We start from the raw sequence: 16,574 nt of genomic DNA, 5'->3' as shown, positions 1-16,574 counted from the left end.
GAAAGAGAAGAAGGGAAGTCATTGATATTGTAAGGATGTTTAAATGAGAATTTAAAATTGTAAAACAGAAAATCAAAGACTGTTGGACTATGACATTGGAGACCAAGGTTCCAATCCCCACTCAGCCACTAAGTTCAACCTGGGCCACTCACAGTCTCCCAGTGTAACCAACCTCTCTTCTCCCCCAGATAAAATGAGGAGGGGAGAACCATGTACACAGCCTTAAGTTCCTTGGGGGTGGGGAGGTAGTATATAAACTGTAATAAATAAATAAATAAAATTTCCTTCCCCTCCACTTTAAATGTTAATTCTGTTCAATAAATTTCATTTTTTAAAATATTAGTTAAAATATATTTTTAAAACTTTTTTAAAAAATAATAAAAATCAGCAAGTATGACTGCTTATGTTTCACCCTTGTTTCAAACTTGAATAGCTCAGGCAGTCTTGGTTTACAGCAGATTTATAGGTCTTTAATGGTCTGTTTTTCCTCTTATTCAAGGCAATAGTCAATTTCCATTTACACAGGATGCAGTCTCAGCTTCCAAGGGAGAAGATAATTAGATCTGATAGTGCTGAAAACCATCTTCAGATGGTTTTCCTGATCCTTGCTTGGTGGTGGTGGGAAACGAGATTTATTTCTCTTCTAAAGCAAAATAGCCACACTGACTTGAGGATTTGGGTCAAGAACAATGCAACTTGCACACTTAATACTTTTGGGTTACTCTGCAAGCTCAGTCGCTTGAGTCTCACGGCATCAAAGTGGATTTATTAAATTGGCTCAAAGTCAGGAGTTAGTTCTCCTTTTTTGCTATTGGGTTTTCTTTCCCTTCATTTCGCCCTCTTTTTCCCCGTTTTCCTCAAAGCTGGGCATTTAAGCCAAGCCCGCCGGGTTAAAGTTGCTGTGGGCACAAAACCTTTAAACTTCTGATGCATTAAATTAGTAGAGTTTGCAATTAACTGGATGTAATTAGATTGGGGGTGGGTGGGGGGAATTCCTAGGAGAAGAAAAAGACAAAACAAAACTGATGTAGCCACCACAGCTGAATTTCAAGACTTATATACACCCCAACCTGCATAAGGTTTACACCAGGGGCCAGCAGCAGGGGGCTGGTCCACTGTCCCTCAGACCTTGGGGGGGGGGCGGACTATATTTTTCTTGGGGGGGGGGGGAAATGAACGAATTCCTGTGCCCCACAAATAACCCAGAGATGCATTTTAAATAAAAGCACACATTCTACTCATGTAAAAACACGCTGATTCCCGGACAGTCCGTGGGCCGGATTGAGAAGGCGATTGGGCCGGATCTGGCCCCCGGGCCTTAGTTTGCCTACCCATGGCTTACACCCTCTTGCTTTGAGGCATGGGAAACTTGGGTAGCAGGTCCAGAGAGGAATTTCCTCTTTCTGGATGGAAGAAAGAAGGAAATGCCTGGTTTGCATTAATTATCATGATCATTCTTTTCTCACGCAACACAATGCCTTCGTTGCTTGTTGCGAGCTGCTGGATCTATGTGAAGCTCTCCCATCTGGTGAACCACTGAACTGTAGGTAACAGTGTTTGGGTGCAGCCCCTCCAGGTCCCGGACCAAATGCCCACCCAGAACTGGCCATTGGACTATGTGAAGCATCAGGGCTGCTGCCTCAGGCGGGGATTCTGAGGGACGGGGAGCGCTTTTCATCTAGTAAGCAGAGTCTTTCGTCCTGCAGGATGCTACTGCTTTACAGAGAAGCCTCTCACAAAGGAGCAGCACCCCACTGGACGATGATGATGCTGATGGTGATGATGATTATTTATGCCCCACCCATCTGACTGGGAATCCTCCTGCTCTCAGGGGGCAGGGAAAGGAGATAATCTGTCTCATTAGAGATTAAAAACCCTAATTAAACATTATCCCCATCCCTTGTATTGTTCTGGGGCCAGATCTGGGACAGAGGAGTTGGTCCCTGGGTTGGCCTAATTTGCCCCCCACTCGCCTGGATTGGGGCCCTGACACTGGGGGTCTGTACAAGAGGGCTTGTCTTACCTGTGCTTTGAACTGGGGCTGAGGCAAACAAGCTTGCATGCCAACATTCCTCAACCTGGAGCCTTCCAGTTGTTTTGGACTCAAAACTCAACATGGCTCAACATTCAGGAATGGATGATGAGAGTTTGCAGTCCAGTTGTGGGAGCCAGCATATTGGGAGAGGCTATTTTTTATTCTAAAACACAGATACTGCATCTCCCAAGGGGGCTGGGTTTATGGGCTCTGCTCCTCTTGAGCTTTGATTGCATGTCTCCACGTTGGTCCGGTTCCTATTTGCTTGGAGATTAGGCGAAACGGTAGTGGCATTTAATAGAGTCTTGTTTCTGTGTCCTATTCCAGCACTCCTGATTCCCACTAATGAGCGTTAATAAGCATGCAAAGGCCCTTTGCGTTTGCAGAATGACTAATACGTCTTCTCTGAAGAGCTCATTAGAGCCCAGATGAACATTTGGGCTGAGGTCAGACACAATGCCTGATGGCGGTGCTGAGCTGAACAAATTGGAACACTTTGTAGGATGGGAGTCTGTCTCCAGCGAGCTGCGTCCTTTCACTGAAGATTCACTGAGGGTTCACGGGAGGTTTATGGGGGAGATGTACACCAGAGCCAGTTTGCAATTGCAGCACACACATCATCTGGGGAACCAGATTTCTGGGCTAATGCCCCATCTCACAACCCAAAACCCCATATTGTGTGATGAAAATGCAAATCAGGCATATTTGCATTCAGAATTTGCATCATTCATTTGTCACAATTGGTTGAGGAATTTTATTTTATTTTATAAAAAAATATCCAGATGAGGCATGTGTGGGATAAGCAGCTTCAGATTACCAACATGCAAAAGTTTTTAATTAATGTATGAAGGGGTTAATACCATAGAGCAGGCTTCCTCAACCTCGCCCCTCCAGATGTTTTGAGGCAACAATTGCCATCATCCCTGACCACTAGTTCTGCTAGCTAGGGATCATGGGAGTTGTAGGCCAAAAACATTTGGAGGGTTGAGGAAGGTTGATGAAGCCTGCCCTAGAGTAAGCTGTCCTGCCAGGCTTGGCTATGTTGGGGGCCTAGATTTGTCCTCCCTGCTTTACCTTCCTTGGTCAGGGCAGATCTTGCTTTCATAAAACACAGCCGCATAGGCACATTGTTGGATCAGTGCCATGGATTCTGATAGGGGCCTTCCCATTATTTACATACTTCTATACATTAGCAGGGGGAACCTTGGCTATCCTGGCTTAGGCTGATGAGACTCCAGCGACATCTGGAGGGCTGGAAGGTAGTCTCCCTTTTTACAGAGGAAAGCAGCTCTGATATTGTTCTTTGCAGGGCAATGGTCTTTGGCTCATAGGTACACTGACAAATACGGTACTCCAAAATTCCAAGGATTCTTCTGCTTCTTGGCCTTCAAGCTCTGAATGAATGATTTGGGATATAAATATACATTTGAATTTTGGATGTCAAGTGTTTAACTCTCCTCCCTCCCCCAGAGTGCTTTATACTTTTGACATCTTTGCAAACTTGTTGGCAGGCTTTGAAAACGAAATCTCATAAGCTGTCAGCCACCAAATACTGATTTGTTTTTGCATTTTATTTGTCAAATTCTGCCAGATCCCCTCTCCGCCCCCCGCCCCCCAGTAACGGCTCTTGCAGTGTGTATTCATTAGAAGGAAGCTGAGTGTCTGTTGCAGGGTGCTGTTTGGGGACCATGTCATACACCAGTGTTTTCAAAAAAGATCCAATGAAAGCAAGGACCATAGCTCAGTGGAAGAGCATCTGTGTTGCGTGTTGCAAGCGGAAAGTTCCAGGTGCAATGCCCAATGTCTCAGAGAGGGCCAGTGTCAGGGGCCAGAGTCAAGTATAGGTCAGCAATAAAAAAAACACCACGATGTCAGTGCAGAAACCAAAACAGTGCAGGCCTAGTGATCCCAGCAACTCGTCCCAGTAGGTCTTGCCCCAGTGAGGCAGTTGCAAGGACTGATGTTCCATGCCTTCCCACCACTTTCTAAGGCTCCTCCTTTCCAGAGTCTTTCCCAAGCAATCACAAACTGCACCTGCACACAACCAACCTTTGCTCTTTTCATTTCTCTGCATGCTCTAGGAGACCAGAGGCAAGCTGGTCACAGCAGGAGGGGGAGACTCCCTGGATTCTTCAGCAGCCTGCCTCAACTCTGCTTGTTAACCAACCTCCTCTCCAGCCTCTGCTTCAGCATCAGAGTTTGGACTGCTCTCTGTCAGACTCTCCCTGCTCACGAAGCCCTGTTACCTCCTCTGCTCCTGACACTTCCTCCTCCCAGTCTGCTCCTTCTATCTCTGACCACTCATCTTCATCCCACCACCAGTCCCCTTATTCACCTTTCCCACTTTCATTAAAAAGCCTCAAATATTGCCAACTTTGGGAACATAGGTATCTGCCTTGCCCCAAGTCTAGAGTGCAAATTTGTGAAAATAGCATACCAAATGCAGCACATTAGGGGAAATTACTTTGCAAAAATGTGGATATCTGGCAAAATTGCATTCAAAAATGTGTATGTTTTGGAGAAATCCACACTAAAATGGTGATGGATTTGATTTATATTTAATTATTATTGCTTTATAATTACATTATCACAAACTGGTGTGGAAATGTGGAGAACTGAACTTAAGAATACAAGAAAAAACAAAAGCTAACACATTCACCCGTTTCTTGCTCCAGCCCCTTGATAAATTTGGTTGCCTTTTACTCATTTGCTCTCTTCCTTCTTCCTTCCTGCCTCCTGCTTTTTGCTTGAGGGAGTCTTACAACACATCTGAATTATAGCAGCTTTAGAACCTAGAATAGGAATGCCTGTTCATTATTAATCTTTTGGCTTGCTCTGCATGAGAGAATGATGTTGAGTTTGTATCATCCTCATCTATGCTAAGGTGTACACAGCTGCTCGAATCAATTGCCAGAAGCAGGGACCACCGATCACTATTATTTTTGTTTTCAATGATGATAGTGATTGGTGGTTCCTCTGTGTGTGTGTGTGTGTAAGAGAGAGAGAGAGAGAGAGAGAGAGAGAGAGAGAGAGAGAGAGAGAGAGAGAGAGAGAGAATTGTAGTGACAGAATGCAGCATCCTAATCTACCATCTCTAACCTTTACAATGCAATGTTCACTACAGTCCAACTTAAAAAACACACCTGTTGACACCTTCCTTGTGGGTCCTTCCTTGTTTGTACTAACAGCTGTTTAGGAGGGTCCCTATCAGCCTGGGAGCAAAATGAGGCAACTGCAAAATAAGACGGTATTACTTAAATTTCAGGGAGCTCCCCTAAATATACAGAAGAATATAAGTTTGTAAATTTGAAGACATCAAAACAAAACAAAACAAAAGCACATCAGCCTGACAAAGACCTGTGAGCTTCCATGATGTACAGAATGTTAAGGGGTCAGTTGGGGGGAGAGGAAATAGGACATTTGGGGGGATGGGGGTGGGGACATACAATGATGCTAAATGTGGGAAGATTCAAAAACAATATAAGAAAATCAGCACATTGTTAAACAACACAACTCACCCGCAGTGATGGCCCCCAACTTGGATGGCTTTAAAAGAGGAGTGGCAAATTCACAGAGGAGAAGGCGATCAATGGCTACTAGCCATATGGGCTCTGCTCTGCCTCCACAGCCGGAGGCAGTAATGCTCCTGAACACTGGTTTCTGGAAACTGCAGGAGGAGAGCGCGTTCTGGTGCCTAGGTTCTTCTTGTGGGTTTCCCACGGGCTGGTCACTGTAAGAACAAGATGCTGGATTCGATGGGCCATTGGACCTGATCCAGCAGGTTCTTCTTATGTTCTTAATAGGGAATTGGCCTGCTCAAGTGCCGAGTAACTTAGAGCAGTGATGGGGGAATCTGTAACCCTCCAGAGGTTGCTGGACTACAACACCCCCATCCATGAGCATTGGCCATGCTGGCTAGCCTGATGGGAGTTGTAGTCCAACAACCTCTGAAGGGCCACAGGCTCCCCATCCCTGACACAGGCCTTTGGTTTGATTCCACAGAGTTTAATTCTTTTAAGTCTTCTCTGTATTTTGAAAAGTTGTGTTCTTGGCTGGACAGTTCTTGAGATTGAGGAGCAGAGTGTTTTGTTTGGGGCCTATGTTTCAATACCATTGGACACCGTTTTAAATCAAGATGGCAAACAAAAGCTTTCCAAACTGCACTTGTGTTGACAGCTCCTAGGAGAGTGTAACCCAATTTTTAATGGTGGCTCTTGAGATCAAGGAGCAGGTTTTTATTGCTGTTTGGGCATGGTGGGATACCATCTTGAATCAAGATGGAGGATGGCACTGGTTGTCCTCCCCCCCCCCAACTTCTTAGAATTCTCAAGTGATGCTGGCTATGAGGCTGCTGGTATATAGTCAAAAGGGCATCTGGGACCACAAGGCATTTTGTCTGTAGATGTGACTTTAGTGAAAAGCACAAATACCTCTTCCACACACATTTGGGACTGGTAGGGCAGAAGGCAGGAAGCCTAACAGTAGGTAGCACTAGAGCAGGGGTCAGCAACCTTTTTAAGCCATGGGCCGGTCCACCGTCCCTCAGACCATGGGGTGGGCCGGACTATATTTTGGGGGGAAAATAATGAAAGAATTCCTATGCCCCATAAATAACCCAGAGAAGCATTTTAAATAAAAGCACACATTCTACTCATGTAAAAACACCAGGCAGGCCCCACAAATAACCCAGAGATGCATTTTAAATAAAAGGACACTTTCTACTCATGTAAAAACATCAGGCAGGCCACACAAATAACCCAGAGATGCATTTTAAATAAAAGGACACATTCTACTCATGTAAAAACATGCTGATTCCCGGACCGTCTGTGGGCCGGATTGAGAAGGCGATTGGGCCGCATCCAGCCCACAGGCCTTAGGTTACCTACCCCTGCACTAGAGTCAATGACAGGCAGGGTCAAATAATTCTAGTTTTCCCCCATCCCTCTCCCCTGAGGGAGATACAGTGGTAATTCTACTTACGAATTTAATGCACATTCGTAAGTCGAAAAAAATTGTAAATCGAATCCCATAGGAATGCACTGGGAGAAAAAATTCGTAAGTAGAAAAAATCCTATCTAAACCGCATCCAAGATGGCGGACGGAGCTCCGTTCGTAAGTAGAAACATTCGTAAGTAGAGGTACCACTGTAATGAGGCAACAATGAGCCTAAAGAGGAAGAAACTGCCAGGCAATCCCCCCCCCCCCCCCGCACTGGTTATAGGTAAAAGGGAAGGCAGGTGGGGGCTCACTGAGAATAGACTGAAGTTGGTGAGGGAGTACCCCATTTTGCCCTAATGGACCAGTCACCAATGCTTTCCTGCCCCACCCCGTAAAAGGAAAAAGGCTATTGAATTGATATTTATGCAGAACCCAGAGAACATCACGAGCTGATGCAAAGATTGAATGACAAAGATTATCTGTATCACTGAAACATCAAGGGATGAACTTGCTCTCTTCTATGGATACTTTTTTAAATGAAGCAGAACATAGAGGTAAACACAGCGCACAAAGTTCTTAAAATTGATGATTGCTAACCGATAGCAGTGCAGAGATAATGCAGAAGAAAGTGGGGGTGGGTGGGAGAGGGGGGGGGGAGAAGACAAAGCTGTTTATGGAAACTCATTCACCCAGGCAATGGACTGGAGAGACCACTTCTCTCCCTTTAAAATAATAGCAATGTATCCTCCGGCAAAGATTTTGCAAATAGAAGATCTTGATAAAACATGAAAGTGGCTAATAGTTCCAGATGTGACTGGAAATTTAAATTATTCTTTGGCTGGGTGGGGATGAGTCATTGTGGAGCTGTTTGAAAGAATAAATCGGCAAGGGTTGCTTATCCTGAAGCAAGCAAGGGAGTTGCCATTAAATACGGTATCAGGGACCTGTTTGATCGTTGAGCAGAGCACCTAATTGCAGACATGCTACAACCAAAGGCTACCTCTTAATTTCCTTTTAAATTCTCAGGATTGCTGTTGCAGGTGCCTGGTGGAGAAATATTGCAAATGGTTGTATTCTCAATTTGGTTCTCACTTCCTTTTGCTTTGCGCTTTCAGTTAAATATAGCAGCCCTTAGTTATAGTCCAGCACCATCAAGGGCCACACGCTCGCCACCAGAGTAATTTGTGTCCTCCTGGCACAGATGGCTATGAGACGAAAGCTGCTACGCAAGGGGCGGGAGCACAGCATGGATCTGAGAAACTGCTCAACCCCTACATCTCTAAGGATCCCTCCTTGGAGGATATATATGCATATATCCGTAGTGAGCAGCTGAGGTTTTCCGCCCACCAGCAGTTTCAGCGGAGCAGAGGTGATGCGTGCCGTGCTGACTTGCATTGATTACTGGAGGGAAGGGAGCAGATTGTGTGTTCTGAGTGTTGCGAGGCCGGCTTCGGAGAACCGCCGAGGCATGCCTCATTTGCTGAGATTGTACAAAAACACCAGAATGCAATCACGGCTAAGATCTCCCCCGGCACAGGTACTGATCGCAGGAGGGATATTAAACGGAGAGCACGGTTGCAAGTCACCTCACACAGGCAACCTGTTTCGACTGTCAGCAATGCTGCTGAGCATCCTTGGACCAGGTTTGAGATGGCCTGTTTGAGTTCCCTCTCTGCTGCTGCTGCTGCAGTTGAAGTCCGGGCCTCCCTCGCCACACCAGAAACAGAGATAGACCAGTGGGGAACCTGTAATAGAAAGGTCACATCACCTCCTCACCTCCTCTCAGGGGTGTTCCTCATCAATGTACTTGCTGGCCATGGTTTCCTCCAGGATATTAATTACACAAATTCACTCCTTTTCTTTTTGGTGCTTTTTAAATTAACATCAAAACAAAACAAAGATTAAATCCTTCCAGTAGCACCTTAGAGACCAACTATGTTTGCAAGGGGTGAGGTGCTAAAGAAAGCTTTTTCCTGCAAGACCAATTGCAGTCATTAACAGTCGTTAACAGTCATCAACAGGTTTACCACTCCTATCAGCCAATCACCCATTCCCACCACCCTTCTGAGTAATACCCCCACCCCCACCCTCTGACTATTCATAAGGGTCTGGTGACATCTGTTTCAGTGTATCTGAAGAAGTGTGCATGCACACGAAAGCTCATACCTACGGTATGACAAACTTAGTTGGTCTCTAAGGTGCTACTGGAATGATTTTTTTTAAAAATTTTTTTTGACTGCGTCAGATCAACACGGCTACCTACCTGCATCAAAACAAAAATGCAATTAAAGTTACAAAACAGAGGAGCGGTACAGAGCTTGGATCTTGCAGATAAATAGTGTAGTGAGCAGATCACATAGAAAAAGCAAAGCAGAAAAATACATCATGAAAGCCAAAATTTGCAATGTGGTGGAAGAAGAGAGCTTTGTATAAATGAATTTGACACATAAGAAATGAAATCCAACCAAAAGACACAGGAGTGTTCCATGTCTTCCTTACCATTTAGAAATGCAAAGTTTGCAAGTCCCACCCCCCCCCCCCCGAAATAGTCAAGAGTCCACATATTTATTGTCTGCAACGAGAAGTTTAAGTCCTGTAGCGTCTTGCATCTTGGGGCCCATGCAGCCAGCACAAGAAGTTCCTTAAATTGGTAAGTTGCTATTTGCTCACCCCACAAGTTCAAAAGGTCCCAAGTTTTCATTTACAGCAGAAACTCAACATTCCACTAGTGACCCCTAAGCATGCCCAGTCCTTCTTCACTGGGCATTTGAGTGTGGGGGTCCCACGTTTGGATTTATTGATTTTTAAGTGTTTGTATTCCTGCAAAGCTGGGGTCCCGTCCCCCCCGCCCAGCATGCTGATACCATCTGCTTTGGTGCCATATATTTTGACGCAGAGGTACTATGGCACCCTCCCTGACAGTACAGCACTTTGACTATTGAAATGCAAGAAGAGGTTGCTGGAGGAGGAGAAGGATTTTCCTTATTGAATCAAGTGCTGTTCACAACTGTTGTAATAAATGGTAGCTACTGCCAAGTGCTAGGTCGGTCAAAGGGCAGTGTAGATGTTGTTAGAAGGAAATTAGCCTTATGCTGTCTGCACCTGGCATTCCTGTACAGAAGCTGACTAGACTGGCAGCTGAATCTTATTTCAATACAGGTAACGGCATAACGTTCTCCTCAGCACCTGATGGCAGCAGGCTAGTTATGAGGGATGCGGGTGGCGCTGTGGTCTAAACACCTGAGCCTCTTGGGTTTGCCGATCAGAAGGTCGGTGGTTCAAATCCCAGTGACGAGGTGAGCTCCCGTTGCTCTGTCCCAGCTTCTGCCAACCTAGCAGTTCGAAAGCACACCAGTACAAGTAGATAAATAGGTACAGCTGCGGTGGGAAGGTAAATGGCATTTCCGTGCACTCTGATTTCCGTCACAGTGTTCTGTTGCACCAGAAGTGGTTTAGTCATGCTGGCCACATGACCTGGAAAGCTGTCTGTGGACAAACGCCAGCTCTCTCGACCTGAAAGCGAGATGAGTGCTGCAACCCCATAATCTCCTTTGACTGGACTTAACTGTCCAGGGGTCCTTTACCTTTTTTTTACGAGGCTGTGGGACGGGTAATATAAAACTAGGGATGCCATGTCATATTGTGCTGTGCCACTCTGAAGATCCTGAGATCCAATGTGGTGTAGTGGTTAGAGAGTTGGGCTAGGACCAGAGAGACCAGGGTTCAAATCTCACTCAGATTTGAAGCTCCCTGGGTGATTTTGTGAAGTCATTGGCACTCCGCCTGATGGTTGTTGCGAGGATAAAACATGGGGAAGGAGATCTTGAAGGAATGCCATCTTGAAGGAAAGGGATATAAATTGTTGTTGGCATCAGTCTATCTCAAGAGAAAATGGAAGAGTGTGCCATTGCAGGTGAAGTCAAACTGTTGGAATGGCTGTAGAGAATGATACAGGAGAGACATGTTTTAAGGCAGCCGGGGCAGATGAAGGCATCTGGGGGTATTGATGCAGACGCACCATGGCGTTTCTTCTCTCTGTGCCCCTCCTGATGGTCATTCCTCCTCTGGTCACTGCTGCAGATACTGTCTCCCTCCAGATATAAAGTAATAATAAACAGGACAAACACAGAGGGGCGTGTGCTGCTGTGGGCAATGTAAACCCCTTCTTTTAAATCACAAATAAGCTGCCTAATACATTTAAGGGAAGAGGTAGCCCCTTCTCCTCTTATAATGGCTGAGTCCTCTCAGCCCCCTAGGGCGGCATGGAGCCCAGGACCTTGGTTTGCTTGTCCAACCGCACTGGTACTCATTTGTATGCCTCATAGACATCAGGCAAGTGCTGAATAGTTTTAGGCACCCATTGAAGACTTATTTCTTTCCTCAGGCATTTGCTACCATTATTCCCTTGCTTTGAATATTGGTATTATCCGGTGTGGACATTGTGCATTTTCTGGTTTTATTGTACTGATTCTTAGGGACATTACTTGACATTGCCTTGGGATTTCTAATGCACAATGGGATACAAATGTTCAAACATCGTTCCTTGGTTTGGGAACCTAAGAAAAATAGAAAAGTTGGTTGTAAAGTCCTTTGATAAATGCTCCCATGTCCACCCACACTTGACTCAGAAATAAATGTCATGACTCTCTCCCTTGGAGTAGCTAGGAAAAAGCCAAAACTCTGAGGGCACAGAGTGTGAGATTACTTTTCCATTGTGGACTTCCCATGGGCATCCCATTGACTGATGTAAGAATAGAACACTGGACTTGATGGGCCTTTGGTCCAATCCAGTAGGACTTTCCTTATGTTCTTAATAAGGCTGTGCTAACTTCCCTTCTCAAGGATGAAAAATTGTTCTCTCCGCTGTATGTCATGTTTTCCATCAAGTGTTTGGGACACTCTTCTCATTCCCCCCCCCCCATTCTGCAGGTGTCAGCGGTTCAGCTTTCTCCTGGTCAGAGAGCAGAATTCATTTCTGAAGGGTCACAGTTGATGGTTTCTGCTGCTCTCAGAGGTCTTATCACTGATCCAAAAAAGTCTAGATTCATTTATGAAGCACATCCATTCTCCTTTTAAGACAACATGAATCTTTTCTTTCCTGGTCCAGAAGCCACTGTGACTCAAATTCTATTTACTCATATTCACCTGTTACCTGAATGTTCTCAAAGGATGAATATGCCAGTTTTGTTTTTTTCCTCATTTCTCATAGAATCGGCTGAAGGGGCCATCTAATCCAACCCCCTGCAAATGCAGGAATCATGGCTAAATAATAGACAGATGGCCATCCAAAATCCTCAAACTAAGGAGAGTCCACCATCTTCCACTGTTAAATAGTTGCCACCATTAAAGCATTCTTCCTAATGGTTGGAATCTTCTTTCTTGTCTTTTGAATACATTAGTTTGGGTCCTACCCTCCGGGGCAGCAGAAAACAAGCTTGCTCCATCATCCAGGTGACAGCCCTTCAGGGATGGAAAAATGGCTCTCTTCCATCCCTGAAGGGCTCTGGGGCTCAGCAGGCTCAGCAGTGGGCCATGCCTGAAAACACCACCCCCTGATGCTGGTCCTAGATCCAGATTACTTGAAATGAGGGTCATAGCCCAAAGTAGAGCATCTGCTTTGCATGGAGAAAGTCCCAGGTTCAATCCCCAGCATCTCCAGGTAGAGCTGGAAGAGAGTCCTGCATGAAAGCTTGGAGAGCTGCTGCCAGTCAGTATAGGGGTGGCCAACTCCCAAGAGACTGCGATCTACTCACAGAGTTAAAAACTGGCAGTGATCTACCCCCTTTTTGGGGGTTGAGGTCAAAGTTGTTGTGCTTTATTTAGGGAGGAGGAAAGCCCTGTTTTTAAGGGGCTTTGTTCAGCTTTGGACATGCCTGGCATAGACAATACTGAGCTAGATGGAGCCATGGTCTGACTCAAGATGGGGTGTTGTGGGTTTTTTTGGGGGGGATTGTTCCTGTTGGCTTTCTGTACCTTTATTTATTTATTGCTTATTACTACTTGGATTATGTGGTTTTTTGTGTTGTAAGCCCCCTTGAGCATGTTTTGAACTGTGGAAAGGTGGCATACAAGTAAAATTACATACGTATGTATTCTTAAGGTCCCAGGTTCAATCCCTGGCATCTCCAGGTTTGGCTGGGAATGTCCCAAGAGCTGGATGCACCACAATGGTCTGGCTCAGTAGAAGGTAGCTTCCTATGTTGTTAAGATAGAAAACTTTTGAGAAATTGGAAGGCAGGTTTTTTGTGTAGCAGTACTCCCGGCAGGAAGGTAAACGGCATTTCCATGTGCTGCTCTGGTTCGCCAGAAGCGTCTTAGTCATGCTGGCCACATGACCCGGAAGCTGTACGCCGGCTCCCTTGGCCAGTAAAGCGAGATGAGCGCTGCAACCCCAGAGTCGTCCGCAACTGGACCTAATGGTCAGGGGTCCCTTTACCTTTTACTTTCCTTGGAGAGGCAAGTTTCTCTGCCACTGAGCTACAACATGTTTCCCCCCATGTTCTGATTAAGTTCACCTTCACTGAGGTTCCAGCAACAACATTTGGGAAAGCAGTGAGTTGTTTATCCTCCAACCAAAAAGCATACATATTAAAGGAAACGTTTCCTAAAAAGCTTGTATTAGCAAAAATCATGTTCAAATGTATTATTAAATAATTGCTTCTTTTGGTATTTAGATTGATTAACAATGCATTATAATAGATGTAATTCCTTGCAACAATGTGTGTGTTAGGCAAAAAATGCCTTAAAATGTGTGCGAAATTTTACATGGATTTTTTAACACCACAATTGATGTGGCAATGAAGAAAACTGAACTTACTAGTGGGAAAGAACAAGACCCTGAGAGAAATCAGTCGAGGCAGATCCAGCCATCTCTATTTGAAAAGCAGGACATCTGGAAACAAAACAAAACAATACCACAGGGGTCAGCAAACTTTTTCAGCAGGGGGCCGGTCCACTGTCCCTCAGACCTTGTGGGGGTCCAGACTATATTTTTTGGGGGGGGGGGAATGAATGAATTCCTATGCCCCACAAATAACCCAGAGAAGCATTTTAAATAAAAGGACATATTCTATTCATGTAAAAACATGCTTATTCCTGGATTGTCTGTGGGCCGGATTTAGAAGGCGATTGGGTTGCATCTGGCTCCCGGGCCTTAGTTTGGGGACCCCTGCAATACCACAATATCCAGGAAGCCAGGAAGTCACACTGGCAGAAAGAATCAATTTGCTTTCTGGAGTTAAAACCTGGTCCCTCAACAGTTCAGCCCCATCCAGTATGCGCAACCCGTATCCTCCCTGCCTCCTTGAGTAATAGCTGCTGTTGAGTGCAAAATGACCCAGAGCAGCCAATTATGCCAAGTTTCTGCCGGGTAAGCAATTATCCAGGAAACAAACACTAATTAATTAAACACTCTTCATAACAGACTTGTCTTCCATCAGGCAAATAATTAACAGGCATGGATCATTTGGTGAGCGGGTTGAACGGCGAGGGCATCCTTGAAAGGCATGCATGACAAACATACCTCTTGGCTTGACAAGGATGCCAGCTGCTGCCTTCCTTCCTTCTCCTCTTCATTGATGGTGGTGTGTGGGGAACCGCAGCTGACATATATTGACTTCACTAGTCATCCACCTTTCTGGTAGCAAACATTTACGTTATCATGGAAGGCAAAGATGTGGAGTGATGTGAAATGAGGGAGGGAGAAGACAACAACCTCTCCTCTCTTGTGATGTTGCTCCACCACCCTAGAGAGACGCACGCTGGCCCCAGCTACTGAGATGTACCCACCTGACTGTGGAACCATGAGCAATGATTGATGCATTGATTTACTTTATATGTCACCCTTAGCAGTGCTTAAAGCAGATTACAATGAACAGTCACATAGCAAAATCCAAGGCACAGGGTGGGGAAGTCAGTTGACCAAACATCAGTCAATTCAAATAGGACAAAACCAAACCATTTAGCAAACATAGAATGAACTCACTATCTATACTTAAATGCATCCATTCAGTTGTCCATGCAGGGCAACCTCATGGCTGGATTACTGCAATCTTGGGGTTGGTCTGGAAGCTGGAGTGTGTCCAGGCCCGGCTCTAGGTAGACCCCCGGTGGCGCAGGGCACCATGGCGCCGGCCTGCCAGAAAGGCGCCGCGAGCTGCGCCCGCCCGCTGACCGGCCGGTCCGCCGGTCCGCCGCGCAGCTGCGCCTGTGGGAGCCGCGCTGCGCGCAGCGCCCACCCACCCACCGCGCTGGGAAACGGGGCGGGAGGGCGCCAGAGAGATCGCGCTGTGCCTGCCTGCCCGCCGCTGCGCCCACCCGCCCACCGTGCTGGGAAACGGAGTGGGAGGGCGTCGGAGAGATCCGGCGCACCACAGCGGCAGGGGCGTTTAAGACGGCCCTGAGTGTGTCCTTGCACGCTGATAATTGTCACTTGCTTGCCTGGGTGGGGGACAGAGAGGGATGTGTGGATGAGAATAGGAGATCAACTGTACAAAGGAAAGATTTACCTTCATTGCTACACCCACTTTTGCCTCTGACCCCGCCTGCCACTGGGTGGACCAGGGTCAGTGTAAGGTCAGTGTAAGCCCTGCCCCCATACTCCAGTAGGGGGGTACACTTAACCCGAAGTATGAGTGTAATTGGTTCCGGAAGTCCGTACTTAACCTGAAGCATACTTAACCTGAAGTGAACTTTCTCATTGAAAGTAATGGAAAGTGGATTAATCCGTTCCAGAGAGGTCCGCAGAGTACTTAAACTGAAACTACTCAAACCGAAGCGTACTTAAACCGAGGTATGACTGTATTGCTGAGTTCCAGTAAGCCCCTGGACTGCCTGGATCTGGTGGGATGGGGCAGTTCACAGCCCTAATATGTACAGCTACAATCGCATCATCTGAAGAAGGTGGCTGTAAGACATGGCTACTATGCGTACATTTGGAAGAACAGCTCTGAGCACAGCTTGCCGTTGTCACAGCTCCCATCTCAGAAGCTCTTACCTACAAATAAGTAAGGGTTCATTATTCAGGAAAACCACAGTACAGGCAGCAGACACAAGGCTCAGAAGTCATGGTTCAGAAGTTCAAGAGCAAGGTAAGACGTTCAGGCCTGGGTGGTAGCAATGAAGATGTCCCAACAAGTGGTTCTGCCCCTCCCACCAAAATTTTAAAGGGGAGGTATGGCGTGCTCACTAATGAGACTTGCTCACCTTGCAGAAACATTGGTGTACAAACATGGGCTCCTTTGGGTTGGGTAAGGAGTGCTCCCATTTGTGAAAACAGTGCCTGATTTGCAGCACCTTCCTGAATAGGCTCCTACTCAGCCTCTGCTGCTTCCAGCTCTACCTTGCCCCCATAGCTGTTCCAAGCCCTCCTCCAAGGTGGCCGGGGGGGGGGAGAGCCGACAAGCCTGCTCCCCCTTTCAAAGTGGCTGAAGTTGCAGCAGAAAGGAGCCACCCCACGTTTTCTACCCAGGTTCCCACGATTCACCATCACCCAATATTTTCTACCTCCTGTGTTGGCGCCTGCCAATGCAAAGATGATCCCAACAGTGCTATGGAGCTTGAGACATCCCTTTTCCTTAATTTTATGCAGCTCTTGAAAGCC

The 16,574-nt window shown here is 46.2% G+C and overlaps 1 long non-coding RNA gene across 3 annotated transcripts; it reads right to left on the bottom strand.

Annotated features, from left to right (window-relative positions):
• Window positions 1–4,577: 4,577 nt before the first annotated feature.
• On the bottom strand, window positions 4,578–16,020 carry LOC148685376 (uncharacterized). 3 transcript variants are annotated; one of them, XR_015950637.1, is made up of 4 exons: window positions 14,958–16,020; window positions 13,791–13,865; window positions 13,059–13,168; window positions 4,578–11,529 (listed from the first exon to the last, which is right to left on the bottom strand). It is a non-coding gene; the product is annotated as an uncharacterized LOC148685376 (long non-coding RNA). The 3 variants fall into 3 exon arrangements; XR_015950638.1 differs by lacking the exon at window positions 13,059–13,168; XR_015950639.1 differs by lacking the exon at window positions 13,059–13,168 and having other exon boundaries at window positions 4,578–8,718.
• Between the last annotated feature and the right edge of the window lie 554 nt (window positions 16,021–16,574).

Source organism: Zootoca vivipara, chromosome 6, assembly GCF_965207765.1.
Source record: "Zootoca vivipara chromosome 6, rZooViv2.hap1.1, whole genome shotgun sequence".
In the NCBI taxonomy this organism is placed as follows: Eukaryota; Metazoa; Chordata; class Lepidosauria; order Squamata; family Lacertidae; genus Zootoca; species Zootoca vivipara.
The sequence above is the reverse complement of the archived record's forward strand: the minus strand, read 5'-3'. Positions and strand labels throughout refer to the sequence as shown.